Here is a 13,742-nt window from a genome sequence, read left to right on the forward strand (position 1 = left end):
CAGTACCCTATTGGTGTACCAGGTTTTGTTGAAATCCATCTACTAAGTGGTAGATGCAGATACAGTTACAACATTTAAAAGATATTTGGATAGGTACACGATTAGGAAGTATTTAGAATGATATGGGCCAAAGTGGGAGTAGCTTAGTTTGGGAAACCTGGTTGGCACGGATGAGTTGGACCGAAAGGTCCATTTCCATGCTGTATGACTCTATGACTCTATCTATGATTCTAGGCTTTGAAATATATTGCCAACAGACAGACCAACAAGCAGGGAAAAAAAAGTACTATCATCACACAATAAAAACAAACCACTGTAAATATTCAGCATATCTGATATCGTCCAAGATGAGAGAAACAGAGTTAATGTGTCACATTGATGACCGTTTCACATTTCCAACCATAAATCTTGAGAACTGGTTCTGATGCGATTGTAATAGAGGAGTCTCTAGTCAGCGGCACAGACAGACGTTTTTGTGGCAGGCAGCAAAACATCAGAATGGCGTGTTGCCTAACTGATGCCAGGGTCAAGAATATCTCAGAGAAGTTGCAGAATGTTCTCAAAGGAGAGAGGGATCAGCAGGAGATTGTTGTACACATTGGAACTAACAACATAGGAAGGGACAAGGATGAGATTCTGAAGCGAGAAAACAGACAGTTAGGCAGGAAGTTAAAAAGGATGTCAAGGGTAGTAATATCTGGATTACTCCCAGTGTAACAAACTAATGGAGGTCATGGCTGAGGAGCTGGTGCAGGGAGAAAGGTTCACATTTTTGGATCATTGGAATCCCTTTTGGGATAGAAGTGAACTGTACAAGAAGGGCACATTAGATCTGAGTTGGAAGGGGACTAATATAGTGACAGGGAGGTTTGCTAGAACTGCTCGGGAGGATTAAAATAGTAAGGTAGGGTGTGGGACCCAGAGAAATAGTGAGAAAAGAGATCAATCTGACACTGGTACAGTTGAGAACCGGAGTGAGTCGAACAGTCAGGGCAGGCAGGAACAGGGCAGAGAACAAGGTAGGACTGATAAATTAAACTGCATTTATTTCAACGCAAGAGACCTAACAGAGAAGGCAAGTGAACTCAGGGCATAGTTAGGAACATGGGATTGGGTATCATGGGATTGGGTATCATGGTTCAGGGATGGACAGGACTGGTACGTTAATGTTCCAGGATACAAATGCTACGGGAAGGATAGAAAGGGAGGCAAGACAGGAAGGGGACTGGTGTTTTTGATAAGGGATAGCATTATGGCTGTACTTAGGGGGAATATTCCTGGAAATACATCCAGGGAGGTTATTTGGGTGGAATTGAGAAATAAGAAAAGGATGAGCACCTGATTGAGATTATATTATAGACCCCCAATAGTCAGTGGGAAATTGAGAAATAAATTTGGAAGAAGATCTCAGTTATCTTTAAGAATAATAGGGTGGCAAGGGATTTTAACTTGCCAAACATAAGCTGTGACTGCCATTGTGTTAAGGGTTTAGATGGAGAGGAATTTGTTAAGTGTTTGCAAGAACATTTTCTGATTCAATATGTGGATGTACCTAATAGAGAAGGTGCAAAACTTGACCTAATCTTGGGAAATAAGGCAGGGTATGTGACTGAGGTGCGAGTAAGGAAGCACTTTGGGGCTAGTGACCATAACCCTGTTAGATTTAAAATAGTGATGGAAAAGGATAGACAGGATCTAAGAGTTAAAGTTCTAAATTGGAGGAAGACCAATTTTGACGGTATTTGGCAAGAATTTTCAAAAGTTGATTGGGGGCAAGTGTTCGCAAGTAAAAGGATGGCTGGAAAATGGGAAGCCTTCAAAATGAGACAGAAGTTTCCTGTTAGGGTGAAAGGCAAGGCTGGTAGGTATAGGAAATGCTGGATGGCTAGAGAAATTGAGATTTTGGTTGATAAAAAGAAGGAAGCATATGTTAGGTACAGACAGAAGAGATCGAGTGAGTCCCATAAAGGCAGTAGGAATATATTTAAGAGGGAAATCAGGAGGACAAAAAGAGGACATGAGATAGCTTTGGCTAATAGGATTAAGGAGAATCCAAAGGGAAGCTATAAATACATCAAGAGCAAAAGGGTAACTAGGGAGAGAATAGGCCCCACAAGATCTTCAAAGCAGCCTATGTGTGGAACCGTAGGAAATGAGGGAGAAACTGAATGAGTATTTCACATTAGTGTTTACTTGTGGTGAAGATCATGAAAGATACAGAATGTGAACAAGCAGATAATGACACCTTGAAAAATGTCCATATTACAGAGGAGGAGGGGCTGGCTGTCTTAAAATGTATAAAAGTAGATCAATCCCGAGGACCTGATCAGGTGTACCCTACAACTCTGTGGGAAGCTAGGAAAGTGATTGCTGGTCTCCTTGCTAAAATATTTGTATCATCGATAGTCACAGGTGAGGTGCTGGAAGACTGGAGGTTGGTTAACATGGTGCCACTATTTAAGAAATGTGGTAAGGAAAAGCCAGGGAATTATGGACCAGTGAACCTGACATCAGTAGTAGGTAAATGTTTGGAGGCAATCCTGAGGGACAGGATTTACATGTATTTGGAAAAGCAAGACGGAGTAGGGATAGTCAACATGGCTTTGTGCGTGGGAAATTATGTCTCATGAACTTGATCAAGGTTTTTGAAGAAGTAAGGAAGAGGTTTGATGAGGGCAGAGTGTGGACATGATGTATATGAACTTCAGTGAGACATTTGACAATGTTCCTCATGGTAGACTGGTTAGCAAAGTTTGATCTCATGGAATACGGGGAGAACTATCCATTTGCATACAAAACTGGCTCCAAGGTAGGAGACTGCGGGTGGTGCCGGAGAGTTACTTTTCAGACTGGAGGCCTGTGACTAGGGTGTGCTACAAGGATTGGTGCTGGGTCCACTTTTTCATCATTTATATAAATGATTTGGATGTGAGCATAAGAGGTATAGCTAGTAAGTTTGCATATGACACCAAAATTGGGGTGTGGTTGACAGTAAAGAAGGTTACTTCAGAGTATAACGGGATCTTGATCAGACAGGCCAATGGGCTGAGGAGTGGTAGATGGAGTTTAATTTAGATAAATGCGAGGTGCTGCATTTTGGAAAGGCAAATCAAGCATGAAATATACACTTAACAGTAAGGTCCTGGGGAGTGTTGCTGAACAAAAAGATCTTGGAGTACAGGTTCATAGCTCCTTGGAAGTAGAGTCGCAGGTAGATAGGATAGTGAAGAAGGTGTTTGGTATGCTTTCCTTTATTGGTCAGAGTATTGAGTATAGGAGTTGGGAGGTCATGTTGCGGCCGTACAGGAAATTAGTTAGGCCACTTGTGGAATATTGTGTGCAATTCTGGTCTCCTTTTATAAGAAGGATGTTGTGAAACTTGAAAAGGGTACAGAAAAGATTTACAAGGATGTTGCCAGGGTTGGAGGATTTAAACTATCGGGAGAGGCTGAATAGGCTGGGAGCACCGCAGGCTGAGGGGTGACCTTATATAGGTTTATAAAATCATGAGGGGCATGGATAGGGTAAATAGACAAAGTATGTTTTCCTATGGCGAGTCCAGAACTAGAGGGCATAGGTTTAGGGTAAGAGGGAAAAATTTAAAAGGCACCTAAGAGGCAACTTTTTTCACGCAGAGGATGGTGCATGTATAGAATGAGCTGTTCTGTGAAGTGGTGAGGGCTAGTACAATTAGAGCATTTAAAATATATCTGGATGAGTCATAGAGTCAAAGCGATGTACAGCATGGAAACAGACCCTTCAATCCAACCCGTCCATGCTGACCAGATATCCCAACATCCTATCCACGCCCCTCATAATTTTGTAAACCTCTATAAGGTTACCCCTCAGCCTCCGACGCTCCAGGGAAAACAGCCCCAGCCTGTTCAGCCTCTCCCTGGCAACATCCTTGTAAATCTTTTCTGAACCCTTTCAAGTATATGAATAGGAAGGGTTTAGATTGGGCTAAGTGCTGAAACTGGGACTAAATTAGGTTAGGAGGGAGGAACCTTTGCAAGTCTGTGAGAGTGTTGTCCTGAGCTGGGGTAGAGCTAATTGCAGGGAATGTAGGTAGCGGCGCATGGCTGCAAGCGTGGAGCGGAGGATCCGGAGGGAGGTCTGTTGCTGGAGGCTTCGGATTTGTTGTAGGTACTGGTTGTCCTGCTTGGGTCCAAATTTTGTTGGTCTGAACGTAGTCCAGAGTCCGTGCAGGGTCAGTCGGTTCCGTAGGCAGGTGCTGAGGAAGGAGATGTGGCTGTGGTAGTGAGTCTGTTTGAGAACCTGGCTGAAGAGCTTCTGCCTTTGCAAGTCTGTGAGAGTGTTGTCCTGAGCTGGGGTAGGGCTAATTGCAGAGAATGTAGGTAGCGGCGCATGGCTGCAAGCGTGGAGCGGAGGATCCGGAGGGAGATCTGTTGCTGGAGGCTTCGGATTTGTTGTAGGTACTGGTTGTCCTGGTTGGGTCCAAATTTTGTTGGTCTGAACGTCTTTTGCAAGTCTGTGAGAGTGTTGTCCTGAGCTACCTTTGCAAGTCTGTGAGAGTGTTGTCCTGAGCTGACTTTGGGGAGACAGGCCACCTACTTCAGAGAACACCTCTAGGACACCCGGACCAACCAACCCAACCACCCCGTGGCTCAAGACTTCAATTCCCCCTCCCACTCCTCCAAGGACATGCAGGTCCTTGGACTCCTCCATCGCCAGACCATAGCAACACGACGGCTGGAGGAAGAGCGCCTCATCTTCCGCCTCGGAACCCTCCAACCACAAGGGATGAACTCAGATTTCTGTGCCAAGCAAGCTAAGGTAAAAGGTAGGGAGGAGGGACTTGGGGGAGGGGCGTTGGAAATGCGAACCCTCGAACTCAGCACCACCTTCCTCGCCTGCAATCTTCTTCCTGACCTCTCTGCCCCCACCTCCACTCCGGCCTATCACCTTCACCATATCACCCTCACCTTAATCTCCTTCCACCTATCGCATTTCCAACGCCCCTCCCCCAAGTCCCTCCTCCCTACCTTTTACCTTAGCTTGCTTGGCACACTTTCCTCATTCCTGAAGAAGGGCTCATGCCCGAAGCGTTGATTCTCCTGCTCCTTGGATGCTGCCTGACCTGCTGCGCTTTTCCAGCAACTCATTTCCAGCACTAAATTAGGTTAGGATATCTGGTCAGCATGGGCGAATTGGACCAAAGGGTCTGTTTCCATGCTTGACATCTCTATGACTTATGACTCTATGAATGGCCATCAACTGAAAATGTTAACCTTATTTCACTCTCCTTAGATGATCCTGCTGACAGGGCTACCAACCATTCTGGAAGAGCCAACAGGCATTGAAAGCAACCTGGAAATTTTAAAACAATAGAATTCCATTAATTGATTTCTAGCAACAAGAGTCTATTTTACTGATTGTGGTCACAGGTACCATTCCTCTGCAAGGTGGCATGGTACATATGTGCCACCGTTGCACACATGTTCAGCCCCAAACTTTCACTGCCTTTGCCTGCCTAGAAAATTCATACCCACCAATCCAGTTCCAGCACAGCCTAGAAAGCTTTAATTGCTCCTGAGATCCTGACTGACAATCTTGTAAGGCCAAGTCTTTGGCTAAAAAGGGGCACTGCACCCTGCTTTGTTGCTGCCATTACCAAAACTCCAAATTGTTCAAATCCTTGGAATAACACATAGAATACATTTCACCTGAAAGAAATGATATCACCTTTGCTTCTGCTTCCCCTTTTGCATATCATTCCTTCTAGTTTATATTAAAATGTAATTGTTGGTTGCACAATGACTGGCACAATTTAGCACAATCTATGTACAATAAGCTAATTGCTTTCAATGGGTCTGACATCCCTTGCATTGGGATAATTGATTATAAAGGTCAATACAGTTCCCTGGGTTCAACATCTGAAAAGTTCTACATTGTTGATGCAGCAGGACCTTTTCTGATTTTTTTTTCAGCATGCACAAATCTATGTATTATTATGATCTGTGAGATAACAAATCCATCAGTTTAGCACCAAATTGCATGGCTTTGCAAAGCAAAAATTTCAGACTGCAACCTTGTCCACATTCATTTTTGGTCAGAGCCAAGTAGACCTTATTCAGCAAGCTGCATCAGATGATCACTATCATCACCAGGTGATATGAGTGAATCTTTAACAGGCCCACAAACTAGCATGTTCATTCTAAATAGGACCCCCAAGTAATGTAATCTCAAAGGCAAACAAAAGGTGATTGTGCAAGTTCCACGTCAATATATGCTGGACCACATACATTTAGGTCACATGGGCTCAGGAAAAAAATACAAGAGATTGGTGCATGAATCTATATATTGGCATGATATATATAATAAGAACATCAACCAGCTATTCAAATCGTGGGAGACATGTCAACTGCATCAACATCAACAATGACAGTATCGCTCCTTCCTCTTGAGATTCCTTTCATGTCGAGGTGCAAGATCACTATTGTTATTTCCATATTTAAAGAAATAATTACATTTTGGTCACTGACTACTTCACCAACTTCCCCTTTATGCAACAAATCAAAGATACCATTAGTGCAATAGTTTTGACACATTAAATGCCATATTTATTATATTTGATGTGGCTCAACAAATTGTGGTCGAAAAATGTGATGCTGGAAAAACACAGCAGGTCAGGCAGCAACCAAAGAGCAGGAGAATCAACATTACAGGCATAAACCCTTCATCAGAATGCTGCCTGACCTGCTGTGCTTTTCCAGCGCCACAATGTTTGACTCTGATCTTCAGCATTAGCAGTCCTCACATTCTCCTAATCAACAAAGTGTGCTTGACTAAAGTCCACTGTGCACTAATGTATCCTTCCAAGATGTGTAGGAAATGTGACTTTAAAAATATTATCTCTTCTCCTTTTCGCTCTCAAATGAACAGCCTGGCAAAATGCACTGTTTGTGCTGTAAAATCCATGATAGTCAAAAGTGGCTTGCTAAGATTTTTAGTGGCTGTGCTAAATCTGCTTGCTACTTCTCCAATGAGTTTACTCTCAATGGCAGCTCTCATATTTGGAAGGCAGAGCGACTCAGTTTTTCTTACCCACACTCTCAGCTTCCAACCATATGTGTGTGATGAAAGAGAGAAGGGAATGGTATAAAGCATAATCAAAAAGCATCCAGGCAGTTTTTCACTTGAACCAGGGCAGAATGTGAGAATTCAAGTATTACGAACAAACATATAGCTCAGTGGAAAGAGATTACAGTTGTTTTGTGTAGCCTTCGCCATGTAATGCTGTAATGACAAATGGTTAAATTCTATGAATAAATAGGCAAACGTCTGAACAGGATGGAATCAACTATCAGTTACACAAGATAGTGACTACTGACACATCTATGACAAATTACATATATCCATTTGTGAAGACACGTATGGCACACATGGCCAAGGCATGAAATTTGTCCAAGGACTGGGTCTGGTTGTGTCACACGTCCACTAGAGCATTGTCCAAATATGTAGAAATATTGTATCTATATGCGTTATTGTACTTGTTAACGGAAAAGGGTTCCAATTCTTTAACAAGAAAAGGTGCAGGATGTTATATGGATTTCAGATAGGAATGACGACAGTGGTATAATATGACGGGCAACATTCAAGTATAAAAGTGCCGATTTCACCTTCAATCATTCTTTGTAAAAATGGAGTCAGTGTGTAGAACATAGAACATAGAACAATACAGCACAGAACAGGCCCTTCGGCCCACGATGTTGTGCCGAACATTTGTCCTAGCTTAAGCACCCATCCATGTACATATCCAATTGCCACTTAAAGGTCACCAAAGATTCTGACTCTACCACTCCCACAGGCAGCGCATTCCATGCCCCCACCACTCTCTGGGTAAAGAACCCACCCCTGACATCTCCCCTATACCTTCCACCCTTCACCTTAAATTTATGTCCCCTTGTAACACTCTGTTGTACCCGGGGAAAAAGTTTCTGACCGTCTACTCTATCTATTCCTCTGATCATCTTATAAACCTCTATCAAGTCACCCCTCATCCTTCGCCGTTCCAACGAGAAAAAGTCTAGCACTCTCAACCTATCCTCGTACGACCTATTCTCCATTCCAGGCAACATCCTGGTAAATCTTCTCTGCACCCTCTCCAAAGCTTCCACATCTTTCCTAAAGCGAGGCGACCAGAACTGCACACAGTACTCCAAATGTGGCCTAAACAAAGTCCTGTACAGCTGCAACATCACTTCACAACTCTTGAATTCAATCCCTCTGCTAATGAACGATAATACTCCATAGGCCTGAGTGGCATCCTCACTATCCACAACTCCATCAATCTTCGTATCATCTGCAAATTTACTGATCCACCCTTCGACTCCCTCATCCAAGTCATTAATAAAAATTACGAACAGCAGAGGACCCAGAACTGATCCCTGCGGAACTCCACTTGTAACTGGGCTCCAGGCTGAATATTTACCATCTACCACCACTCTCTGACTTCGACCGGTTAACCAGTTTTCTATCCACAATTGGTCTCACTATTGCAATGCACAATAGTGAGACTAATAAGCACAGAACTCAAGACTGTAGATGTCTGTGATAGGATAGCAATTTAAATCATTAGTATTGCCTCAACCAGAGGCCACTCTTCGTAACATGTAACATGGACTAACAAATAAAACAGCACTTGGGCTTTATCATACTGACAGCGGTGCTTGACCCGTGAAACTGCAAAGTAACCTGGTAACACATTTCTCATCCCTAGGAAAGCAAAAAAGCAGTTTATTGAAAACAAATTTGAAAGTGACAAGTCAAACGACATCATATTAGGAGAGAAAAATAATGTCGCTGAAGTTTGATTAAGAGTTGTCGACAATAATCTCGAAGTGCCTTCCTGCTGCTTCTGCATATATCAGATTTCCAGCACCTACAGAGAGTTACATTTCCACAGCCCCTCCCCCATCTGTGACGCATAAAACCAGCTGCTGCCTCCACGGAAGCAATGATGACGTCCAAGCTACCGCATGGACGTGACGGCACTTGACCAATCATCGCTCCCTATGTAAATACGGACCCGAGGGTCTTTCCAGATTGGCTGCCTCCGACCGGCCCGTTGTGACGTAATTGAGGGTGACACTGGGTTTGAGGTCAGAGGGCGGAGCGGTTGCTGTGAGTAAACAGGTTGTTGTGGGAGAGGATTAATGTACCTGAACCTGGGTCCCGGGGCGAGGCCCACTGCATCTCCCGGGGAGTTGGGAAAGCCCGGACCTGTTGATGGCCTTCCTTCCCGGTCTGCATTGCTGTCCAGGTCACTGCAGGAGAACCATTACAGCGTCGTGAAACAGTGTTGCGTATCTGATTCTCTTGACTCTCCAATGAAAATATTGGAGTTGGGAAACCGGGTTGTTTGTGTTGGGGGTCACATGGGCCTCCAGGAAAATGTCTTAACTCGTGTTGACCGGTCCTGAGCCCAAAGCAATGACTGTTTCCACTGAACTGAATCCTGTCTTATTTGTTTCTCTTGCTCAGATGTGAGGCTCTTTAAGTTTTCAAACTGGGGTGTACGACGTTATCCTCAGTAATCGAATCGGGTTATGTTGATCTGATTTGGCAGGTATTGATGGTCGGTTGTTAACATAGGTGTTAATAACGAGCATTGAAGTTTTCAGCACTTCCAAGGATATTACCACAGGCTAGAGACTGAAAATAACCTGTCTTATGTTTGTGTATTTTTGCTTCTAATATTCCATCTCCATTGATGAGCTAGGAGTTAGATTTCAAAGCTATGATATTGTGATAAGGTAGCTTAATTTCTTTGGTAACTCCAACTTGCAAGTTATTTCTTTGTAATTGTGTCTAATGGATGTAGCTGGCTGCAGTTAGTAAATGACATCTGTTCTACAGGTCAGTTTGGAGCAAATTATTTGTTTTGTGAATGTAGGCCTCTGCTGTTAATCTTTTGACAAAGTAGGTCAAAAAAAATTTGGCTTCTTGAAACGTGCAATGTTTGAGCACTTCAAATAGGTTGCAAGTTTAGGTTGGCTGGAGAGTTTACGACTAAGACCATAAGAGAGGAACAGGAGTAGGCCGTTGGCCCCATGTGCCTGCCCTACCATTTAACAGGATCATAGCTGATCTGACATCCTAATGTCCACTTTCCTGTCTTTCCATGTAACTCTTAGATTCTTGACTAATAAGGAAATTATCATATCTTGGCCTTAAATGTACACAAGGACTCTGTCTTCAGCTCTCTGGCAAGAAGATCCAAAGACATTTAACCCTCAGATGAAATTCTTCCTCATGTTGGTCTTGAACTAGTACCCCTTTATTCTGAGATTGTGCCCTCCATTCCCATGAGGGGAGACAAGGTGGCTCAGTGGTTAGCACTGTTGCCTCACCGCACCAGGGACCCGGGTTCAATTCCAGCCTCAGGCTATTGTCTGTGTGGAGTTTGCACATTCTCCCCTTGTCTGCGTGGGTTTCCTCTGGATGCTCTGGTTTCTTTCCACAGTCCAAAGATGTGTAGGTTAGGTGCATTAGTCAAGGGTAATATAAGGTAGGGGAATGGTTCTGGCTGGGTTACTCTTCGAAGGTCACTGTGGACTTGTTTGGCCAAATGACCTGTTTCCACATTGTAGGGATTCGTCTATGATGATTTACCATATCAAACTCTGAAGAATCCTATATATTTAATGAGATTACCTTTCAATCTTTAAGTTAGCTGCAATTTCCCTTTCATGAAGCCATGCTGACTCTGCTTGATTTGATTATGAGCTCCCCCTTATGGGAGTATGAGTAGCCTGGTCGCTCAGTAGTTAGCATTGCTATCTCTCAGTGCCAGGGACCTGTGATTGATTCCAGCCCTGGGCAACTGTCTGTGTGGAGCTTGCAACTTTCTCCCAGGGTCTCTGTGGAATTCTGCCAGGTGCACAGGTTTCCTTCCCACAGTCCAAAGATGTGCAGGTTAGGTGAATTGGCCATGCTACTTTGCCCATAGGGTCCAGGGCTATGCAAGCGAGGTGGATTAACCATGGCAAATGCAGGGATAGGGTGAATCTAGGTGAGATGCTCTTTGGAGAGTCAGTGTGGACTCGATGGGACAAATAGCCTATTTCTGTGCTGTAAGGGTTTTATGATTAATAATTGATTCCACCATTTTCCCAACAATAGTTATGAACCAAATCGGCTCATAGTTATCTGCTTTTAAATCAGGTTGTCACATTGACATTTTTCCAATTCCCTGTACTTCAGAACTTCTCCAGAATCCAAGGATTTCTGAAAAATTACAATTAATACATCTGTCTCTGTAGCTTCTTTTAGGATTCTCAAATGCAAGCCAGTTATCTACTTTTAGCCCATTAGTTTGTCTAATGCTATTTCTCTAGTGATGATGGAACATAATTCTACCAACATAATTATTTAGTATGAATGGAATGTTCAAAGTTTCTTTCATTAAAGATTGATGCAAAATATCTGTTTAACTTCTGTGCCAGTTCCTTGTTCCCCATTACACTCTTTCCAGATTAACTTTCTGAGGGCCTTATGTTCACTTGGACTTCTCTCTCTCTTATATAATTAAAGAAGCTTTTATTGTCATCCTCACTTGTTTATTTTCTCAGTGTTCATATATTCAGTACTCCTTTCCTGGATTCTGAATTTATTCCAGTCTTTCATGCTATCACTGACTTTTGCCGTGATATGCTTTTTCTTTCAACTTCTGTACTGTTCTTAACTTCCTGAGTTAGCTATGGTTGGTTTATCTTCGAATCTTTCCAGCTGAGAGTCATGAAGTACCTCTTAAATGTATGTTGCTGCTTTCTTATTGTCTTTTCTGTTAACTTATCTACCCAGTTCATTTTTACTAATTCTATCCTCATTTCATTGTATTTCATTTGATTTAAATTAAACAGTTTTTTGACTCCAGTTTCTCTCACTTAACATGATAAACTGAATATTAAATTCTATGATCACTAATTCCTAGGGGATCTTTTACTTGGAGGTCTCTTTTTAAACCTCCTCATCACCCATTACTAGATCAATAGACACCTTGCTTCTTGATTTGTTTCCAAGCAATATTGCTGTAAGAAACTATGCATAGTGCACTCTGAATTTGTTTATGTAGTTACCTTTTCCAGCACAATTGACCCAATCAACATGAAGATTAAAGTCACCCACAATTATTGCTCTATTCTTTTTGCATGCTCCTATTATTTGTTGATACACTCCCTTTCCTATAGCTTGAAATTGTTTGGGGTCTATACGTCACTCCTACCAATGTCTTTCCCTTCCTGTTGTTTGTCTTCACCCAAATGGATCTACATCACCTGAGCTGAAATCATCTCTCACAACTGTCCTCATTTCATTTCTGAACAGTGCTACCCAACTACCTTCTCCTTTCCTCCCATCTCTTGGGAAGGTTAAATGTCCCTCAAATGTTAAGTTCTCAGTCTTGTTCTACTTGTATAACCATATTTCACAATGGCTGAGATTATATTCGTTCACCTCTTGAACTAACCGATTACTTGGGATCCTACCTTTCACGAGCCATTATACTTTACTTCAGAGTGGATGCCATATCTGTCATTAGCAATCTTTAAAGAAGAGAAGGAAGAATGGTATCAGAGATTAACCGATCATTCATCTTTTTTCTGTTTGTGGTTCCAAACTGTTTACTGTGACTGTACATTTGCTTGCATAATTTAAAATTCTGTCACTTATTCAGTTCATTTTGAGTTTGGGAAGCTCTTAAATCATGAAGTATGCTGTATAAATACAGATTGTTGTAGAAGAACTCAATGGTTGCGATCTTATGCAACTCCTCATTGTAGAAAAATCACGTTTTAGAAACAGTGCTTAGTGTTGGCTGTAATGAGATTACATCGCCAACAACCATTTTAAATGTTTGTGCTTTGGAAACAGTGTCCCCAATTCATTAATTGCATTACAGTGAACTTGTGTTAATGAAATATGTGTTGTAGCAGAACAATCTGAATGTTTTTTTTGCCTATTTGGAACTTTGCTGTTCTAAGTCTGGGAATGACTTCCAAATAGTAATCTCGTTTTAAAATTTAAATCTAATATGCAACTGGCTAATTTACTTATATTAACTGACCATGCTAATGTTGTTATTGTTCCTAGGTAGCTGAAAATGTGTTGCTGGAAAAGCACAGCAGGTCAGGCAGCATCCAAGGAGCAGGAGAATCAACGTTTCAGGCATGAGCCCTTCTTCAGGAAGAAGGGCTCATGCCTGAAATGTCGATTCTCCTGCTCCTTGGATGCTGCCTGACCTGCTGCACTTTTCCAGCAACACATTTTCAGCTCTGATCTCCAGCATCTGCAGTCCTCACTTTTTCCTATTGTTCCTAGGTAGCCTGTATTAACACACACGCTGTGCCTCGGTGTAGAAGTTGCTTCAATAAAGCTAAATTGAGTGCAGGATTCCTGTTCTTCATTCCACTGGCATTCAGGAAGACTCCTTTTTTTAAAAGTAAAGTGACGAGAATGTTGCATAGTACATTTTATTTTTAAAAATAATGCTATTTTAAAATAACTGGGATGGATTACTAAGAGTAGCCTCATTTTTGGGGGGGTTGGAGTAGCTTTAGGGTTTTGACTTTTTTTCCATTTGAAAGACTAATGGATTACACAGTTTAACTGTGTTCCAGTTTGTTTGGGCAACCTGCCTGTGGAACAGGTGAGAGTGAGGTCTTAAATGAATATTTCTCATCTGTATTCAGAGGAGAAAGACATTGTAGCTGGGGAAG

The 13,742-nt window shown here is 42.3% G+C and overlaps 1 long non-coding RNA gene across 2 annotated transcripts; it reads left to right on the plus strand.

The window, feature by feature from the left end:
- Positions 1-8,881: 8,881 nt before the first annotated feature.
- Positions 8,882-13,391, plus strand: LOC122560830. Of its 2 annotated transcripts, XR_006314824.1 has the most exons (3): positions 8,965-9,286; positions 9,508-9,592; positions 13,345-13,391. It is a non-coding gene; the product is annotated as an uncharacterized LOC122560830 (long non-coding RNA). The 2 variants fall into 2 exon arrangements; XR_006314826.1 differs by lacking the exon at positions 9,508-9,592 and having other exon boundaries at positions 8,882-9,286.
- Positions 13,392-13,742: the final 351 nt, after the last annotated feature.

The sequence above is a fragment of the Chiloscyllium plagiosum genome, chromosome 2 (genome assembly GCF_004010195.1).
Source record: "Chiloscyllium plagiosum isolate BGI_BamShark_2017 chromosome 2, ASM401019v2, whole genome shotgun sequence".
Lineage (NCBI taxonomy): Eukaryota > Metazoa > Chordata > Chondrichthyes > Orectolobiformes > Hemiscylliidae > Chiloscyllium > Chiloscyllium plagiosum.